This window comes from Oryzias latipes, chromosome 13 (assembly GCF_053564925.1).
Source record: "Oryzias latipes strain Hd-rR chromosome 13, Olatipes_Hd-rR_3.1".
Taxonomy (NCBI): Eukaryota; Metazoa; Chordata; class Actinopteri; order Beloniformes; family Adrianichthyidae; genus Oryzias; species Oryzias latipes.
Genome location: NC_136249.1, coordinates 34,748,934 through 34,769,551, shown reverse-complemented (window position 1 = coordinate 34,769,551; position 20,618 = coordinate 34,748,934). Strand labels below are relative to the sequence as shown.

At 42.8% G+C, this 20,618-nt stretch overlaps 1 protein-coding gene and 1 long non-coding RNA gene across 7 annotated transcripts in view; one reads left to right on the top strand and one right to left on the bottom strand.

The window, feature by feature from the left end:
- si:cabz01090165.1 (leucine-rich repeat and fibronectin type III domain-containing protein 1-like protein) overlaps window positions 1-20,618 on the bottom strand; it is a 275,238-nt gene that overhangs the window by 117,671 nt on the left and 136,949 nt on the right. For 5 of the 6 annotated variants that reach the window (XM_004075203.5, XM_078929781.1, XM_078929779.1 and 2 more), the window contains one exon: window positions 16,183-16,292. The exons of the other annotated variant lie outside the window; for it this stretch is intronic. The gene's annotated coding sequence lies outside the window, so the exon portion shown is untranslated. The remainder of the gene's footprint in view (window positions 1-16,182; window positions 16,293-20,618) is intronic. 6 annotated transcript variants of the gene reach the window in all.
- LOC144981597 (uncharacterized) lies at window positions 791-11,297 on the top strand. The gene is made up of 5 exons (XR_013647197.1): window positions 791-1,167; window positions 1,294-1,417; window positions 2,715-2,863; window positions 10,887-11,025; window positions 11,118-11,297. It is a non-coding gene; the product is annotated as an uncharacterized LOC144981597 (long non-coding RNA).

The window sequence follows — 20,618 nt, the reverse complement described above, 5'->3', positions numbered from 1 at the left end:
GACTAAAATACAGCAGAGCCGGCTTCTTTAGACACAACAGCACCCATTTTTTTCATTTTGTCAGAGGTGTGTGCCGTATTTTCCCATGAAACCATGTTTCCTCAACAGGGCAAACAATATCTGCAAAATATCTTTGATGGGATCAAAGATCGGATCAGGGTTGAACTGTTCACACGGGTCCAGAAAAACTTCATCCGATAATAACAAACGTTTACATACGCCACACAGTTGGTCAGAATAAATCCTTGTGACATGAGCACAGCTGTCAAAAATACCAGAAACAGCTGTGGAAGAAGAAATATTGAGTTCTGTTGGAAAAACAAAGAAAGCTGCAGCCTATGTGACATGATTTTATTATTGCAATGATTATTATTAAGTGCCTGATCGCTTAATCTTTTTCTAAAAAGGTGCGGTGAGCGCTTGTTTCTGGGCCGAACGGACCCGACACGTGTGTTTTGGATTTATTAGTGGGTTTTGAAATATTCTTTTGGGCTCCATAAGTAATTTTGGCTCCATTCATTTATCTGACAGTCTCTTCCATCTTTTTTTGTTTGTTTTGTGTGCACGGTTTGGAGTTTGTGCCAGAAGAACCTCTGCGGCCCGCTGTAAACAGCACACGCTCTGAAGTTTGGACCCCAGAAGCAAAAGGCGGGTCCCCGTGGACCGCCCAGAGTTCAGGAAAATCCCCAGATGGAAGTGCGCTCCGATAGGCCCCTGAGGGCTACACACAGCTGGGGGGCAGCCAATAGCAGCATGCCATTGTGGAGTAAATAAAAGTGTTCCAGAGAGATGAGAAGCTCTGACTCAGCACGAGCGTAATGAACATCTGACACTGTGTGTGTTTGCTGGCTGAAGTCCTGGATGTGTTCCCCGCAGCAGCAGAAGCTGCCGATAAAGTCGGCGCTGAGGGAGGGGCTTTGGCGTGCAGAGCGCCTCTGATCCCCCCCACAGCACCTGCGGGGTTCTGGGTTCCTGCAGCAGCATCTTCTGAACAGAACCAGGAAATGAAGCTCGCCTGAGGTGTGAGGAGTCTGCTGTCATTCTGCTTCTTCTGTCCCTGCAGCAGCAGAGAAGCAGAGAGCTGAGGAAGAGGAGAGCCGAGGAAGAAACCTGCCCCTCCCTGCACACGCAAAGATAAGATAAGCTCTAAAGATGACATCAAGCAAGGTTAAGGAGACTTTTTTTTGCACTTCTGTCTTAAAGAGTTGAACACAAATCTTCATTTTGACCTTTTCATTTGACTGCAAATCTGAGCAAAAAATGATAATTATTCTCCACGATTATCTTCTTCAGCGTTTCCGGATATTGTCCGGCCGCTTCTGAGTCAGCTGATGCCGTTTCTCCATGCAGGGGCACAAACGTAAATTATAGCAACCCAGGAACCGGTGGAACCAGCTGTGATAGTCCTTAGCAGCCGGTGAGGAAGCTGACGGGCCGGCGTGCTCTTTGTCCCCGCAGCCCCTCATTCAGATGCAAAAGTCTCAAACAAGCATCTTGAGCTGAGTTTTTGTGACCGTTGAGGAGTTAGTGAGGAGTCACATGACTCAAAAAAAAAAATCTTCAAATACTTAAAACCGCAAACAGTGAAACACGAATGAGCGGGAAAACACTGGATAATATATATACACCGGTATATATATATATATATATATATATATATATATATATATATATATATATATATATATATATATATATATATTTTTTTTTTTTTTTTTTTTTTGCAGAAAAACCAGGAAAGAATTTTTTCTAAAAAATAATACAAGAAATAAAATAGTTTTGCTTTTCCTTTAGACTTCCTTTCAAAATGAAACACATCCTGTGCCATTTTGGATCATTCCACTGAGGCTAATGTTCTCCTTTGAACTGTTGTAAAAATAACATTCAACATTCAACTTTGTTACTTTCATCCTTTTCCTTTCTTACTACAGATGAACATGAACACATTCACATTCATAGCAGTTCCCTCCTGTCAAGCTAATAGAAATACTGTGCAACATAAGACGTATGCAATAAAGTCAGCATAGAAAAAACAGTCAAACTTTTTAATAAAGTGTTGATAGTATGTGAAATCTGTGAGATGGAGGAGGACAAGGCCTCTTGTGTTGATGGAATGCAGCAAGGGTGTAAAAGAACTTCACAGTTTATCCTAAATTTCAAGAAAACCCCATTGACTGTATGTGAGAACTGGACTGAGTGACTCCTCCCCCCGGGCGTTCCAAACAGGAAGTACCTGCTGGCTCCAAGAGGCTCTATGAAGAAATAACAGCTGTTACTCAGTCATTCTATAGGTCAGAATAACCATTCTTGCTCTGAAACCTTCTTAATAATCCTCACTTTTTAAAATAAATCTCTGTAGTTCAAGTTATTCAGTTTAATAACTAACCAATCAGATGCCTCAAATAAAGTAGCTGGAGCCTGCTGGCCCCCACATCCAATGGTCAAAACGTAACACCCCTACAGAAAAGTGGTCGGACTGTGGCCTTCCAACACGCTGACTTCTGATTGGTGAGAGCGGTTGCTATAGAAACGTCAACTCAGATGGACTCGGACCAATCACTGCTCACTCGTGACCTCTGGCTCCACCATCCCTGCATCCATATCGTGTAAAAACGGCGACTTAGTCGACTGCTGGAAGTGAACCATTTTCTATGGATGATGTCACACACACTCACTCAGTCAGTCCAGGTCTCTGATACAGTCTATCATTACAGTGTTCTTCAGCCAGAGAGCCACTATGGACGGTAAAAGAGCCAAAGTGGCCCCGGAGCCTCAGGTTCCACACCCCTGGTCTACAACATGTACTTTTCCTCTTCTTCCGATCAGGAATCAGGACTTCCAGCAACGGCACGGACTACTGCAGGTCAGTGTTCTACTTCCACAGAAACACTGATTCACACTGACTACAAAAGCCAAAACAGGAAGTTTGTGCATTGACATCCTGTTTGATCAAACCTCGCTGTTGTTTGTTTAACCACCATGTTGGTCCAACCACACACTGGTGTTACCTGCGTGTTCTCAGCGTTGTTTAGAGATTCTTCTCCATCTGCTTTATGTGCAAACATTTCACAATAAAAGCCCAGCCATCCCTGTTTGCACAAATATATTTTTGGAACCAAAAGTCACTAAAACCTGTCCAATACCTTCCGTCTGGTTCAGGTGCTACTTAGAAGAGAATGTGTTTTGGAGAAAAAAAAGACTTGAACTAAAAACCAGGAAGATGAGAGGATGTAGGTGTGGAAGTTAGAGCGACAGAAGAAGCAGAAGTCATGAAGAAATGGAGACAGATCTTCTACTCTGCTGACCCCCGAAGAGAAGGATTTATTCAGAACTTGGATTAAAAAGAAAGGTTTATTCTCAACAAGGTGACCCTTCCAACAGACCTTTACGTCGTGGCGTAGACCCCACCCTCAAAGGTTTTTAATCAAACCCAGATTTTGATCTATGGACCCGTGCTCGCACTGACAGAATCAGAATCTGCCTGCAGAGATTAAAGTCTCAGCTCATGGATTGGTGGGTCTGGATCCTCAACAAATGACCCGTCAGTGTTTTAGGTCCTTCCGCTCCAAACACAGGGCTGCCTGTCCAGCCTCAGCTGGCCTGAAACAAGGGCGCTCTGTTTCCGCTTTCGTTTCATCTGCACGCGGCTCCTCTGAGGGCTTTCACGCTGCAAAGGCCAACCGTCGAGAAAACACACACTGATCACCACTTTCTATCAAAATGTCGATTTTTCCAAAAAATGAACAAGCTGGCCTTTCTCCGCACATGCTCAGTGTGGTTTTAAAGCCCCACTCCGATCATCTTTGGATCTCTTTTCAAAGTGTTCCCAGTGGTCCTTTAATTACATGACCAAGTGGGTTTTAACCTGTGTTGTTTTTTAGGACATAGTTTCTGCAGAGCGGCAGGAGTTTATTAGAAATTTCCTGAGTTGTAGACGGGATCAAAAAGCCAAAAGAAACAGATCACAACATTTTAGTGGAAGTAAATGAAGCAGAATACGACACTAGTTTGATCAGGATGTGCAAATAGATCAGGTAGCAACAAGGATCACAAAGAAAGTTTGATAAAGTTAGCAGGTGTTGAATAATAGAAGGAGGTTAATAGAATAAAACTCGAGGACAACCTGGATCTGTCAATTCATTTTTTTTAAATGTGCCAATTATCTGCAAATTATTTAAATCAAATAACTCGGAATCGGAGCCAGAAAGACCAAATCATCCCTACAGAAGTTATTTAAGTGAGCTGATAAACCGGTGCAACAAGAATTACAGCCACATTGGAGCTCAGCCGTCCAGTTTAGATCCAGAGTCTCTTTGTCTGCGGATGGATGCATCAGAATGGGGCGGAGCAGGGAGACTGTGGTTATTAGTTAGCGTATTTTCTACATCATAAATGGGATTTTTTCATCTGTTCATGATTCACAACATGTATAGAAACACTGAGAAATACAGTTTTGAGCTAAAAACTGCCACAGTAACACGGTTACAGCACCAAAAACCCATTTTCATTGGAGTGGGTCTCTCAGCCTTCGCCGTGGCGTTCCTGCTTCAAGGTGACTTCCAGCCCCGCCCGCTGCTCTTCCACACGTTTAGCTGTTTTCCGGTGTTCAACTGTCACTCAGAACGTGTCGCTCCGGCTGCATCTCCTCTGCTCTGCTGTGACACCCCCCTCGTCCGAATCAGCCAGGCCTGAAGAGTTGTGGGGGGGCAGCATGGAGCTGAATGAACCTAATTAAGCTGTCCAATAATATTTTCTCTGATCAGCGTGGAAATCCGTTCTCACCGCCCGTCTCTGATGTCCTGAAGCTGACCCCCCAGTGGAGACGAGAGCTCCGTCATCGATGGCGTTCGCTCCAGAAGCAACTGTTACTGCTGCAAAACTATGAAGCTTCTTTCTTCAGGAAAAGTCTGACAAGCCGAGCAAATACTCTGTTTGCAGCAGCCAGTTTGCATCTCATCTTCTGTGAGAAGGCTAGAAGTTCTTTCTATCTGCTCCAGTCTGCAGAGCAGAGCTGAGGTCAGGACCAAAACGGCAAAACTAAGAATAGCTGCTGAAAGGATTTAAAGGAGTCCAGAAGATGTTTAAGAAAAAAAGTGTTCATGAAGTCCAAAAGGTGAAAACATTATGATCATCATGAAGAGGCTTTCAGAAGTATTGTTTCTCCTGCAGAAAACAGAAGACCTCCCCCTCCGAACATCAGCCATTCTCCATTTACTCTCAGGGCCAAGCAAATCTCCAGGTCAGAAATAGTAGCTGTGGGAACGCTGCTGCTGCCGCCGCTGTCGCCACTGCCGCCACTGCGGCCGCCGCTGCAGCTCATTGTGCTGCCAAAAAGGTAGTTCTGCAGGTTGCAAATACGTGTTGCTGCAACTGTTGCTAAAATGAGCAAACAGTTACCGACCCCGACTGTGGCTCTGCAGCGACCGTCTTGATCTGACCCTTCTTCTGTCAGGGTCACAGCAGCTTCCGAGTTTACAGACGATGACCGGAGAGAGGAGAGACAGATCCAGATGTGGAAAATGGATAAAATCCTGACTCTCACAAGGACAATAATCCTTCACTACATGTAGATGGGAACTTGGTTTAAGGGAGGACAGTTGTACATTTTATTTCTAATCTAAAGCGAAAGGACGTTTTATTTTGGAGAACTACTGGATTCGCTCGGTCCTGAATGGAAACCCATTTGCTTCTTTCTTAAAGTGGCTGTGCCGCCCGCCAAACTGAAACCCCAAGCTAATAAAGTTGACAAAAAACAAACTTATTTGGAAAGTTTCTTTTAGCGGAAAAGATCCAGAAAGGAAGCAGAAGAAGAGCCTTTGACTTCAAAATAAAAGAAGTCTGCATTAAACTGTCTTTACTCCAAAGAGGGATTTATTGTGACAGTTGTTCCCACAGACCATAATAGTAATGCAGAATATTCAGCAACCAACTGTTTAATGAGGATGCTGCTAATAAAGTTGTTCAAACGGTGTTTTTACGTTTATTATTTAGAATTTACCTGTTTTTTTATTTATTTACCCGTCGTACCTTGAAAGTCAGACGGGGCTGAAGTTGGTTTCTGATTTTTTTATCTTTCGCTTTGACAGTTTTGGGTTAAGGAAAAACCTTAAGTAAGATCAGACGCCAACCCGTAAAAAGGTTGTCTGATATTAAAACCACTGAAAAAGGTTGGAGACCACTGATCTCCATGGTGGATGAACGCTTTCCCTGCAGTCAGCTCTCAGTGTTTGTAGTGTTTCTCCCTGCTTCTGCTTTGCTCTTGACTTTGATCATAGAAAGCTGTTAAAATGGCTTTTCTCAGACTAATCAAAAATAGATCTTTTTTGATGAAAGTATGCATAGTTTGGAGGATTAAAAATGACTGCAGCTGGAATCTGAGCCTGATGTGAGACTCAGAGGCAGAAATCAGTGAATGAGGTTAGGAGGACTGATCATCCAGACCAGACAAACTCATTAGATCAACTATGAAAACAAGGCAAATATAAGCAGTTTATGTCCAAACATGCAATAGAAACCTCCTCTGTGGGGGCAGATGAAACAGACCCCCCCTTCCTTCTCAGATTCATAAATGTGTGGTTATTTTTGTGGATTATCAGCCGAGATCTCTCCACATTTAGGCAGTCTAAGCGTGTTATTCCATCATTTCACGGATGAGGTGTGAAATCACCATGACGCCCACATCCGCTGAGTTTCCACACACAGAGCTGCAGGGGCTCTTCATTGGAGGGGGGGGCATCCACACACATTACGGAGCCAGGCGGCAGCCCGGCTGCATCTGCTGCCCACGGTCAGACCAGAAGAGATCTTGGGAAAAATCTGGCTGACGTTTGGAGTAGTGAGACAGGAACGACGGAGGACGCCCACCGAGCTGCGTGGAAACGTTCACTTCAGCTTCTGAAGCTTCGTTCACGAGATCAGTCCTGAAATTCTGCACAGCAGCTTCCTCTCGACTCCAGAATGTGGTGACATTTTAAAAGATGGAAGTCCAAAAATGTCAAAAGTAGCCCTTAAAGCCAAGAATCAAATGATTTAATTGAGCCACAGGATCTGAGGGAGGATCCAAACTGCCAACCTGAGTCTCACCTGGCTCTAAAAAAAAAAGATCAAAATGCTGCTTTGATGATGACAAAAGCAAACAGACTAGTCTGAAACTATTTGTTTTACAAATCCTGTGTCAGTTGTTTTGTTATTGTCATTATTATCATTCAATTATTTTAATGTCTTTAAGCCAGTTTGTCCATAAAAATAACTTTTAGACTTGACAATCAGCCTTTATAACTGGAGATGTCGCCACCGACACATAAAGAACACACCGTCTGACGGTTTACGTTGATCGCGTAAACACTTTACTTCCGTCAATTGCATAAATGATTGAAAAGCTACGGTGGTTCAAAGAGCATGTGAGTTTTCTGATGATCTATCCTGCCTCATGAGAGTTTGTAATAACAGGTATCTGGTTGTCCTATCTTGTCCGATAATCCGACCAATATGGACGAACGCTGGGTTGACGGGTCGAAAACACGGCAGGTTGGAAAAGATTCACGGGGAAGTGGGACAGATTTAAGCCAAAACGGAAAATGATGAGGTAATTTTGGACCCCGCATGCACAGTAATTGTTTGTAGGAAAATGTCACAGATAAGATGGATTTATAGAACACCAGTAACTGTACATTCTGGAGCGTTACTCACGAACTATCATGAACAGAACTGGAGGCAGATTTTTGAACAAGGTAGAACCAGATTTAGAACTGTAAAGTGTTTCTAGCTGCTTTTCTTCACTTCATAATCCACTGGAACTATGTCCATTACGTAAACAGCATGTAACAGTTGAGTTACGGTAAATCATAGAACTATGTCTATGAAGACTCTCATTCATCCAGGTAGATTCCATCCTCAAAAAAACACTCGTTCCAGGACAGTGAAGTCCAAATTTTAGCCAGAGAGAAAAAATGGTTTGAGCGAGGAGTGAAAGAAGCCATCTTGGTGAAGAAAGGTAAACCTTCTCTCTTATCAGCTGAAAGAGTTGACCAGTTTGGGGAGGGAGTCACTGGCTCCCCAACCCCCAGCTGAGGACAAAGGACTCCTAACGACCAGAAACCATGTTGTCTAGGTAGACAAAACCATCCAGTTTCAGGTCTGACTCCTCCCCCATGAGCGCATATATACACCAGCTCTTTTATCAGCTAATTCAGAATTGACAAAGCTTTTTGGATGAGAGGTGAAACGTCTTCAACTTCAAAAACCACGTCCAGATGAGAAGCTTTAAACCTACTATAATGATAAATCATAGAACGTTAATGGGTTAGTCGTTCTTCTCATGAATGTCTCCATCTTTCTATGATGAGGTGATGGTGAGCTGGCAGTAAGCTGTGGGGTTGACAGGAACAAACCGCCTCTTGTTGCACTTCCTGCTCCGTTCTGAGGTTTTTCTATTCTTGCCTCATGTTCTCATTTTCCTGCACATGTGGCCTCTGTCAGTCCTTATTGATTAGCTACACCGACGTCACGCTCCGTGGCTGTCCTCTGGACTTTGGCAAGCACCTGACACGTTCACGTCTGCCAAGCTGGTTGCATTCTCTTCCCTGCTTCAGAATGAAAACCACAGAATTGAATTAAATAATAATGAAAATGCCAGTAAAATACATTTGGCGGCAGATGAAGGTCTTCGTATCACTGAAATGCAGACTGGCTTTCACTGAATGGCAAACGGCATCCTCACCAATCATCCTTCAGAATGAAAACAACCATTTAGATTCAAAAATGTTTTTCACAAGAGAAAGAAAAACAGACTAACTTAAAATCTTGAATAAAAGCAGCTGCCAAAGCTCTTAATTACAAAAATTGTTCTGAAACCTCCAAGCAAACATCATTACCTTCAGCAAACTGCAACAGATTGAGGCTGGCACCAAACGGCGGCCATACAAAACTCATCTGCGCCCGCAGCAGCAGCAGCACGGGCATCTTGGCAGGGGAACAGTCATTGATAAGAAAAGCTCTGAAGTCATTAGAGCAGCCTGCAGCTTCATAGGAGTGATGCTGCAGCACCACAAATAGCATCTCACAAATCCAAAAGAATGAGAGGGAAAGAAAAAAAAACATGGACAGAAATGAAACGGGAGGAAAAGAAAGATGGAAAAACCGCAGACACAAAGGAGTCAAATTAAAGACCAAATCCAAAGATGGAGAAAAGAGCCAACAGCTGCAGAGTAATTACACGCACAAAGGAAAATCCCTGTAATGCTCTTGAAGAATCCGAAGGTGGATATGAAAGTGTTGCTGCTTTGTTTCATTTGTTTGGCTGTCCTGATCAGTTCCTGCCTTAACGTGCGGACAAAGCTCATAAAACCCTGAAGCTACGGCCGATACGATACAGCAGGACGTTACCAAGCTCTTTGTTTGACTCAAATACTTTACGTCAAAAGGTCTCTGGACATGGAGGATTCCAAGATGCCGACCGTGTTTAAAGATGGCTGCCATACGATGAAGAAATTGCTTTTCTTCATTTAAATATAAGAAAAAAAAACAATAAAAAAGAAAAAAAATCCAAATTTTTTTGTGGTAAAAACTTTAATGTAATCATTACTATGAATTTAACACTTTCCCATGTGTGTGGAACAAAAAATGACATCCAAAAACTGAATAAATTTAAAGGTACAATGAAATTACTGATCTATTTTTAGAGAAAGACTTAGGATCCAGTGATTTGGTCATCATGGTTTTAGATTAACCCTTTAAGATCAGAAACGTGATCTTAAAGGGTTAGTGATAGGATGTACCATATGCTCTCCGAACTACCCCAACTCCCAGAGTTACGTACATCATGTGTGGTTGTCTATGTGTGTCATGTGCGACGGACTGATGACCTGTCCAGGGTAAGCCCCGCCTCCGACCAAACAGTAGCTGGGACAGGCTCCAGCAACCCAATGACCCCAAATGAGACTAGTGTTTTTTTTTTGTTTTTTTAACTTGTCCTGTCCAACAGCTAGGCAAACAGATGAGAGCTGAGGGCCTCTTGTGTTGGACATATTTTACTTTAACAAGAGGGGTCATGAATATTCTGACAAACCAGAGGTATGTCTGAATAAACCCCTCTTTTGGAATTGAGGCCAAACTTTATTAATTTTAATCGTATTTGAAGATTTTTTGTGTTGGACCTGGCGGAAAAGGAAAGAGGGGAAGAAGAGAGAGTGACGTTATAGGGGGGGGGGGGGGGGGGGGGGGGGTTGAAGGGTGATTATAAGGGGGGGGGGGTAAAACCATGAAGCAGCATAAAGCAACAAGTTGCTGGATGTTTATCAACACGGTCAGGTTCAGATGTAATATAAATCTAGAAGGGGCGGGGTCTGTCCACACACACACTCAAATGTCATAAACACACCTGCTAGCTGCAAAAATGTCCACATGTCAACATGTACACAAAACAGATAGTGTTCACACGCATACTTATGCCTTTAAACCAACTAGTGTGAGATATTTCATTCAGTCACACAAAGTGTTTGACAAAGTGAGTTTTGATTGATACAGTGAGTGAGACAAAGTGGGTTTGATGATAAGGACGGATAGATGGATAAATCAATAATCTAGTGTTTACCAATTCGATACATTTGCACATTTACTCCCATAACCAGACATTTCAAGTGATAAAAGGTGATAAAACAAACAAACAAAAAGAACAAGACCTTTTTCTACATTTTATAAGTCAAAAGCTGATAGAGGTCAGAGCTGCAAGTGCATTGAGTCGCACAGTCAGAGACGTGATATGATCACTCGTCATTAAACTTTGTAACTAGAGCCTTTCAAAAAGGAAGAAGTCATTCATTTAAGACTTGTTTTAAAGCTAATCAGATGTTCAGTGTTTTCACTCTTGGGAACAAATCCTTTTGCAGAGGAAACTGAAGTTATTAAAGAGGAACATCAGCTTGTCAGGATCCTGGTCACCTCCCTACCGGGTGACCATCTGCTCGCCTGCAGCCTTTATCTGGACTCCTCACCCTTCAGTCGACGTCAGTCCGTCTGCTTCCTGCGGTACAGAAACTGACTCATGCTAAGCTCTCAAGCCAAGCCTCATGCCACGCTTTCATCTGCACGCTTACCCACTCTGGGTTTTGCTTCTCCAGGAAGTACAACCGGCTTCATCTCCACCACTGTCGACCACTTGTCATTCCACAGGACTCCAATCAAGGCTCCAACTCTTCAGTCGTCACAGCTTCCACCAGGCCAGCAGCTCATCCATTTCATCAGCCATCCAGAACCCTACACCACTACTGGGACTCAATAAAGACCGTGTTTTCATCTGACTTCTGTCTCTGTCCTGCTTCTGGGTCCAGTCCCTGTCCTACATTACACAACTGGACTTCATCTGTTTTTGAAAATGCACATATAGATATAGAGTTGATCAGGACTGCTGGAAAACACGGAGTTCCTAACCGAGCGGGGGTCAAACTGTTCCCGTTCACCTCCTTTTGTTCCCACATGCCGACTTTCTGGCTCCGTCATCACCTCCGGCCTTCCGTTCTGCTCCAACAGAGCCCGACTTGAGACCAGAACAAAATCAGAGATTCTAATGAAAGTTCAGAACCAGAGAACTGCTCTTCGTCTCCTTCTTCATCACGTTATCAGACCCACATTTTCTCCATCCCCCACATCACTTTACACGGACAGGACGCTTTAGGAAGACGGAAGGTGCAAATGGGAGAGCAGCTCATTCTGGAAACTATTTGCAACAGCATCATGTAAACAGGAAGCCGTAATTTGCCGACAAAGCACCCTTTTAATTGACAAACTGTAAGTTTAAGGCAAAGCAAAAGATGCAGGTTTCCTGGTGATTCAGCAGAAAATGGTAACCAAGCAGCTGACATTAAACAAAGATGTCACAAAGTAGAATCAGGAGTTATTGTGCACAATGTAATATGCAAATGAATGACATTTCTGCTGCTTTCGCCTCACTCTCAGTAGGATTTAAAGCTGCATTTAATTGTGTTTATGCTAATAATTCTTTGCTAAGTGGTAACACAACTTTTTTTAGAGTTTGAAAATGGTTTTCATGAGCATTTGATTGCTCAGAGAAACCATCAGAACGATAAAAAAAAACAACAAAATGACTCACAATAACATCCTTTAAAACGCTTCATCCTTTCCTGGCCTTTATTTGTAAGCAGATCCAAAAATAAGGTAGTTACTGAATATCAAATGTTGACTCAGAAAACCTCCCCAAACCTAAATTTGTCATTTGATCAGTGTCCATATCACTGACTTTTCCAACAAGTTCAGAGTCTCCAATTGAAATCTCGAGCAATTCCACCAAGATATTAAGCTAAAAGTGAGATTTAATAGTAAATACAACAGGACAGAAAATAGACAATACAATAAAAGCATAAAATAAAAATACTAACCTATGTTTAAAACTATGGGCACATTTAAGTTTGATTCAAAAATGAAAGGTTTCCAGGTGAGAACCACGAGTTCTCACCAAAAACCATCCCTCAGTTGTTTGGACAGGGAAGCTGATGAAATTGAAAGTCTTGGCCATGCAGATGTTGATGCTCTTGAATGTTTTTCTATGTTAAAAGAAGAGATCTTTGAGGAGACATGCAGATCTGACCGTCGTCTGCATAACAAGACACAAAACAGCAGGATTAAGCTAAGGCTTATAACTAAACTATGAGGAACCACTGAGAAATGAACAGGAAGTTTGGTCACCAAAAGTGGAACAAAAGGTTTGGAAAGAACCAACTAATTGTGATAAGTAAAGTGTTAATATTTTATGGTCCTTCTTAAGATTTACAGCACAAGAATACAACGTTAATCTATTAACATTGTATAATAATGTAATATATAATCCTGTTTATTACGTCTTTGAATGAATGGATGAATGCTTATTGTATTGTTTTGTGTATTATTCCTTGGTTGCTTGAAATAAACCATTTCAAATAAAAATAAATTGGTTAATTGGCTAAAATGATCTCCTCCTCAAGATGGTTTGTTCCTCCAGAAAAGCCTTCAACTGACTTAACAGTTTATTTTCAAGAAGAAAAGAAAGTTTAAGCCTAAAATGAAAGACTGCCTACTGCAGCAGCTCCAACACAACTGACAAAATAATGTAGACACCGTCTGAAAACCACAAGGTCCAGATTAATGAAAGCCATTGGTGGGGGGGTCCTCCTACTCCTGACTTCTGTTGGGGGGGGTTAATACATCACAGTTTACAGAGTGAGGAGAGAGGTCAAAAGTGCACCAGGAGAAACTTCACTAAAAAGCCACCATGGCCTGTTTTTTTACTGATCTTTGATTAACTAACACTGCGGTCCCCAAACTCCCAAAATGCCACCGTGTGGCGACAAAGTTCAACCTTTATGGCGACATTGGTCAGAAGACGCCCGGGCACATTTCAGGGTCGCATGGTGACAGTTCAGTGACAGGCAGAATGGCCCACTTGTTATTTACCTCCGGGCTACCAGGCGATTGATGTGGACGGCCGCCGTCCGGAGGCATCTACATATTTGTTCAATCTGGTTGACGCCACCCAGTGGCCGCCCAGCTGTAGTGGTTTTGTCATGGTCTCATCCCCGCGTGACTGCCTGACACCAAACTGCCGCCATTTACATTCATGATCACTCCAACGATTTTCAAGAAATCAGGCGGCAGCGTAAAATCTGGTAGATTCTGCCGATACCGTCGCATCGCACCGTGGCTTTTGTATCTGTGAATCTAAAGTGTAGATAGGAAAGAGGAGCAGAGCTTCATCTTTCAGAAGGTCCTCAGTTTGAACCAAAAACGTGAAAAAGACAAACTTCCACTGAAGAAGCATACGTGCTGATGATGCTTGAATATCACAGTTATTGAAACCTTTCAGCAGATTCAGCAGATTGGTTTGTTTCTGCAGGACTGGGGGCATTTAGGGGGGCATCTGATAGCATGGAAAGTCAATTCTGACACGCATTTATCTTCAGCTTATTTAAAAGAGTTCTTTTCAGAGTGGAAACCATGCGTCAGTCCACAGAAAAGACTCAACAGCTGTGAAAGTCAATGTTTTCCTGCGAGTGCATCAACATTCTCCACTGTGTTCTGTGGCCATCTGCTCTGCAGGATTCTAGTCAAACAATCAAGCAGCTCTGCAAATGTTGACTCTTTATGAGATCATTATCTGATCTCCCTGCAGAACCTGAAAGGCTGCAAATGATCCATCATCCTAAAAAACACCCCATTTCACAGCACAGAGGTTTGCCTTCAACTTTTTCATTCATGGTTCTCAAATGAAGTCAAATATTCACTAAACATGTAAACCTCTCATAGTTGATCTGAGATCTGAGAGCAGGAGCCAAACTGGCACCTGTCCCAGTCCGTCCTTATTCTGGTTTTTTGCATTTGTTAATGGACTTAATGAGACATTCGGCCTGATCATGTCATGACTGTAATCCTGACTCAACCTTCACAAACATTCTTCTCAACAGGAAACTCTTTCACGGCTGCAGAAAAGACGTCGCGTCAGGAAGGAATTCAGGGACACACAGCTTAAGAATAAATGTCTGTGCAGGAAGAAAAGGGGGGAAAAACTGACAGAAAGGGAAGAACGCACCTCAGAGTGTGCCAGAAGGCAGGGTGCACAGTCAGGGGTCCCCTCTAGTATGTGTGTTCGGGGTTGTTATGGGATCTACCATTACCTAATGGGGCTATTTGCTTATCGGAGGCGCTTCCGATATTACTCAGAGCAAGAAGCTAATGTGGCTATTAAAGACACATTAGCCTCAGTCATTGTCTCCAGAGCGCTAATTGGGAGCTATGAAATCTTTGTTTCTATTACGAGTTAGCCTAGGAGGCTGCGGTGGGGTCACTCTGAGGCCACCGAAGCATAGCAGAAGCTGAGCTCACGGTTCAGATTCATGTTTTGCTTCTTTCTCCTCTCGGAGACCAGATCCTCCAGGAGGATCCTCCTCACATGCAGGGAGGCAGCACAGCATGTCCAGCAGTCTTCTATCGGGATCAGAAGCAGCAGAAGGATCTCAGGCTGAGCAGTAGAGAAGTGTTTTATGCCTAAAGACGTTCCTCAAGTCACCAAAGTCACACCTTTACTTTTTGAAGGACATATTCTTCAATTCCCAGCTTGAAAAGTTTACATCCTAACTGACTCATCCATCCATCTAACCATCTATGCACTCACTAATTTCACCATCCATCCATCCATCCACCTTTTTATTCATCCATTCGCCAATTCATTGAATCATCCAGACTCTCTGGTGAAATAGTCAGGTCTGCAGAGGAGCTCTTGGTCAATTCATTGGTTGCTTTTAGGAGACGTTCGCTCCAAATAGAGTCCAACCCTCCTCATCGTTATTACCGTGTCAACAGACAGTCTTTAGACTGCATGAGGTGATGAACAGACTTGCTGCTTACTTGAATTCCGAAACAACACCAGACCTCTTGTCTGGTTATGAAGTGTTGCTGTTCTGCACAGGAGTATTAATCAGGTGAAAACCTGACCATCTGTCCAGTATTACACCCCATCAGCAACCATGATTGATTTTATGTCACATCAGGAATAAATGTACTTTGGCCTCCGTAAACAGTTTCTCTGACTAACTATTCTGCAGTCTGTTGAGTTTCCATTAAACTCTGCATAGTCCATGCATTAAAGTTAAAAGACCGTCAGTAAACCTCCAGCACCTTTTCCAGTTTTGATGCAAAAGCAAATTATCCAATTCATATTTATATATTGCATTTTAAAGGGACAGAAAGGAGATAAAAGCACAGCTTCAAACAAATGATCAAATTACCGCTGAAGCATGAAAATCAATTAGAGCATGCTGCAGACACACAAAATGAGGCTGATGTTTTCCACACACAGCAGAGGGAGGACTGTAAATACAGCAGTAATCCATCATACCTGTTCCAGCCAAGTGGACAGAAGACAGTTTGGAACAGCAACATTTCACCATCCAGAAACCTCACAGCCTATGATTCAAGACAAACTTCAGCCTCTCAGTTAGTAGGATGAACTCGTGTTGGTCGTCCAGCTCAGTCCCACTCAGAGCCTCATTCCTTGTTTTGTTTTTTAATCCATATTTTATAGAGATGAGAGGATGAAACATCACAACGTATCCAGATCTTTAGAGAAGTCGATCGTGTCCGTCGGGTTTACAGTAAAACTTTATGCCATCAGGCGTAAAGTAAAAGTATTTTGACTACCTTGAATCAGGAGCAGCTGTCCTGGTCTTCCTCCAGGTTCCTGCACTTCAACCTCAGCGTGGAGCAGATGCACTTTCAGCACTCAAAAGCATAGCCATTGGCTCTGTCAACTGTCAATCAAATAGAGACAAACAAAAACAGCAGAAGATGTTAGCAAGAAAAATATAAACATTGGTAAATCTGAAACTGACTAAAAAAGGGGGGTTGAGTGGTTCTTTGCTGGTTTTGGTCATCGTCTTCACTCCATTGATCTGAGAAACTGTGGAAGCTGGAATATTGGAGAAGATTGCCGCCTGACACCAGTTTTAACTGCAACAGCTCCCCTCAAATCCTGTGAGGTTTTTTTCTGTTTAGAGTTGAAACCCAGCAGAATAAATCTGAAAAGATCTTCTCCGGTTTGCTCTCTTTGCAGATCCAGGAAAAGCGTTCAATATGTTTTGAATAAGTAAATATCTGTGGAAAGAGGACTTTTTCTGCAGGTGTGCTTTAAGCTGCAGCGTCTGTCAGACTGCTGGTGACTTAAGAAAACTACGAGGGAATCTGGAAAGGCTTAGAGGGAAAAGCCGTTTTCCTGCATTTGGAATTTACTCATTTATTTCATCGTCCTTTATGCAATCAGCCGCTCGGAGGAAAAACAGTTTTTACCCATCAAAATGTTGATCACCCCACTGATTCTAAAAAACAAACAAGAAACAAACATTTCTTGGCTGAATCGATGCCTCAAACTGTAGAAAAAAACGCCTGGATTTTAGGAATATTTATTGATTGGGTTAGAATTAGTATATTTCAAGAAATCAAAACCAAAAACTACTAAAGAAGACAAACAAAGACAAATCAAACTTCTGCTAATTAGTCACGACTTAATTGGAAAAATAAAAAAATAAAAAGGAAGATGCATTTCCATAAACACACACACACACACACATAATTATCTGCTTGACAATTAGTGGAAAAAAAGCAAACTTGTATTACAGCATCCCTAATATGCTCGTGTTATTGATTTACAATCAATCAAGTACCGAATAATTGTTCAACATTTCAATGGGATTAACGTTCAGATTGAAATAGATCCCACTCACAGATCCTTCCATCATTAGATCACAGAGAAGTTCTCTTTCCTCTCTAACATCCATTTCTCTTCAGTGGTCGACAGCTTCAGGTGTGGATGAGACCAAACCGCCTTCTGCTGATGATTCTGTTTGTACCTGAGGTAATTCCCCGTTTGCAAACAGTCAAAACTCGACATAATTGTTGTTTGTGCTGGTAATGCGCTGAAGGAGACATGGAGCCAAGACAGAAACCTCTTGAAGTCTATCTTCCTGGTGGTTCCAGCTCCCGTCTGCCAAAGCCGCCTCCCTGTTGCCATCTGGTTCCTTTCAATCACTTATTAAAATCTCTCCTCCGTGCCTCCTTTCACTGCTCTATCTCTCCAAAGTTTCGTGCTTTCCTTAAAGCCCAAAGCAAAAACTCCACATTCTCATCCGCAGACATATGAGAGCTGACTTTGGCCCACTTCCTAAACTATCTTTTCACAGTTATAAAAAGATGCATTCAGAGTGAAGTGCAGCAAACTAAATAGGTGACTGCATGAAATTGTCTGGGTTTCTAAGCACATTTTCTGCTTGGGAACTGTCAGCACTTCCACAAAAATAATGCTGGCAGACTTCCCCTGCCTTTTCCTGCGCAAATGAGCCCAACCTGGCAACCAGTCTGCTTCATCCATTGTCCTCCCTTTTGTCCCTGAAGAATCCTGCTTCTTCATCGGAATATCTTCAAATCTTTAGCTGCTCTGATGATAAAACCGTCTTTGTTCCTGACTTTGTCTACAAACACTGTGGCAAATGTTAGTATGTCCCATGAGGAAAACCATCGGAGGAAAAAAGGTGAAAACAGACAAAAATCAAGAACAACTTTAGTAAAAAATGGACAAAAAAAATCACAATTGTTTTAATGGTCCTGGCTGTTCTTTCAGCTTCAGAACTTTCCAGAGGTTCTGAAGGTCTGTTAGCAGTTCTTCCTTCAGAGTCAGAACAAAAACCCACAGTCCAACTGTGGATCTAAAGAAATTCATCTGAAGAGATGATCATGATTCTAGTGCCTTTTCTTCTGCGATGTCCTCTGACCTCCACCTCTCCAGCAGATAGTCATCTCTTCAAGCAGATAGGCTCCTCAGAGGAGGAACATGCTGGAGGCCGACCGCACAGCAGCACTGCCTCAACACTTCCTTTGTCTTCTACCTTCCCAGAAAAAACAGACAACTCTACCTGTTCTCATTAACCTGCACGCTTCCCCCACCAGCGGATTAAAGCGCTCTAGGACATGGTCGCCCCTGCTCTGCATCAAGCTTAACCCCCTTCACTTCTGAAGAGCTCTACAAGATTTCTGCTGCAAGTCCACTCCCTCCTGCTGCCTAAAATCCCTCCACTCCAGCGGTTCTGCAGTGCTGAGAACGCTCCTACCAAGCCGACAGCCTCAGCCGGTGCAGAGATCTCTGGAGAGGAACGGTGAAGGACATCATCTTCATCTCTACAGCTCCCTCATTCTCTGCCTTCAGTGCTGAAGTCTTAGCCACAGACAAGTTCAACTCTTTTGTGAGCAAACAATCACATTTGATATTTAATGTACACAGATGTTTGAGTCTACATTTTTAACAAAAGCACCAAAAAAGAGGGTTTGGTAGATTTTCTCATTGCTGTGAAAGTTTATTAATATTTGTAAAAAAAAACCAAGTTAGTAGCAGAGCTAAGGATCCAAATTTAAATCTGCCCACATTTCTGGAACCGTTGATTTTTTCGTTTCTGGTGCGTCCATATGGTGCAAGAGCATCAGGTCATGTTTGACTGAACTGGGTTTGGTTCAAACAACAGGGAAACTTCTGAATAAAGTTTTGCTAAACCAAGCTGCAGCATTGTTCGGAGAGGGCCTTGCTACCACCGTGAGTGGCCCCTCCCCCTGGCGTTCCAAACCCGCATAATCCTGTTGACTTCTATGGAGAAATAATCAGCTGTTACTCAGTCAAAACAACCATCCTTGCTCTGATACCTTGTTTTTTAAATATGTTCTTGACAATCCTCATTTTGTTATTCAAGTTATTAACTGACCAATCAGATGCCTCAATAAAAGTAGGTGGAGCCTGCTGGCCCCCACCATCCAACGTTCAAAATGTTTGACAGATTTTTCGTAGCCCGCTTTCAAGTGGTAGGGGTGTGGCCTACTAACAAGCTCAGTCCTTATTGGTGAGAGTGGTTGCCATGGAAAAAGTGACTGATATACAGTCAGTGAAGGCGGTTCAGTCCGCACTCAGCCGTTGCCGTTCCGGTGACCGACGTTCACCAGCAGGCCGGTTTGTGCTGCTGAGGAGCCGGCCTACTGTGGCGATGTTCAGTGTTTCCATCTGAGGCTCCTGTTTGTTGGTGAATTTTTGACCTTCTGACCCACCAGCCTAAATGTGTGGAAGATAAGTCAAATGTAGACGTGGATGAAGCAACAGGCTTTTAGGTCCACGTCCGGCCATTCTTCTCGGCGTGCTTTTCATGTGAACACAAAGTAATGGGCCTTGCAGGATTAAGCACCTTTTAAATATTGAGATCCATCGCTTTGACATTTAGCTACACATTTATCCCACATCAATCTGGAGGAGCTGATAGAAAAATCAATGCAGGTTTAAAAAACAAAAACTGTTGTGGCCCAGTGGCTTGAAACGTCTTTTTGTCGCTGGTTGTGTAATCTGATGCGTCTTTGTGTTATTATCTGTGTGTGGGAGATAAATCCAGGAGCACGGTCGACACTGAGCAGTCATCACTTTGATTATAACCCGTAAAAACCATTTGGCCATGGTTTGTGCTAATGGAATATTATTACCAGCACTGATAATGTGAGAGATTCTGTTGTTGCTGGTGCTCATCAAGATAAGCTATTGTGTGTTTGTGTGTGTGGGTGTAAAAAAGGGTATCTGACCCCATCATCGCACAGCGGCACCTTCATCCTTAAGCCTCCACGGACTTTTCTCACTGTCGCCAATCAATTCTCATTGCCGCCGTGACCCCAAGATCCATTTAGAGCCGCCTCGCCTCAAAGGCAACACACATTTGTGTGTGTTTTTGTGTGTTTGTAGGCTTCTGCTCGCAGCTTTAGTGACGACCTTGAAATGTAACAGGAAGAACAATCTGAAGATTTACAACGACTGCTGCTTCAACGAATATCCAGAAACCAGGACAAAGCGGGATGAATGGGACGATAAAACATGAGAAATAGACGGTGGAATAGAGATGGAGACTCGTGTCAGAAACATGAAGGCTGTTCCAACAATGTCCATGTCACACACACACACACACACACACACAGTCTGTTATGATGGATTGATCCAAAGCAAACTCGGTTTACCTCTTTATAAACAATAAAAAAACGCATATAAAATTGAATTTTAACTTTAAAGT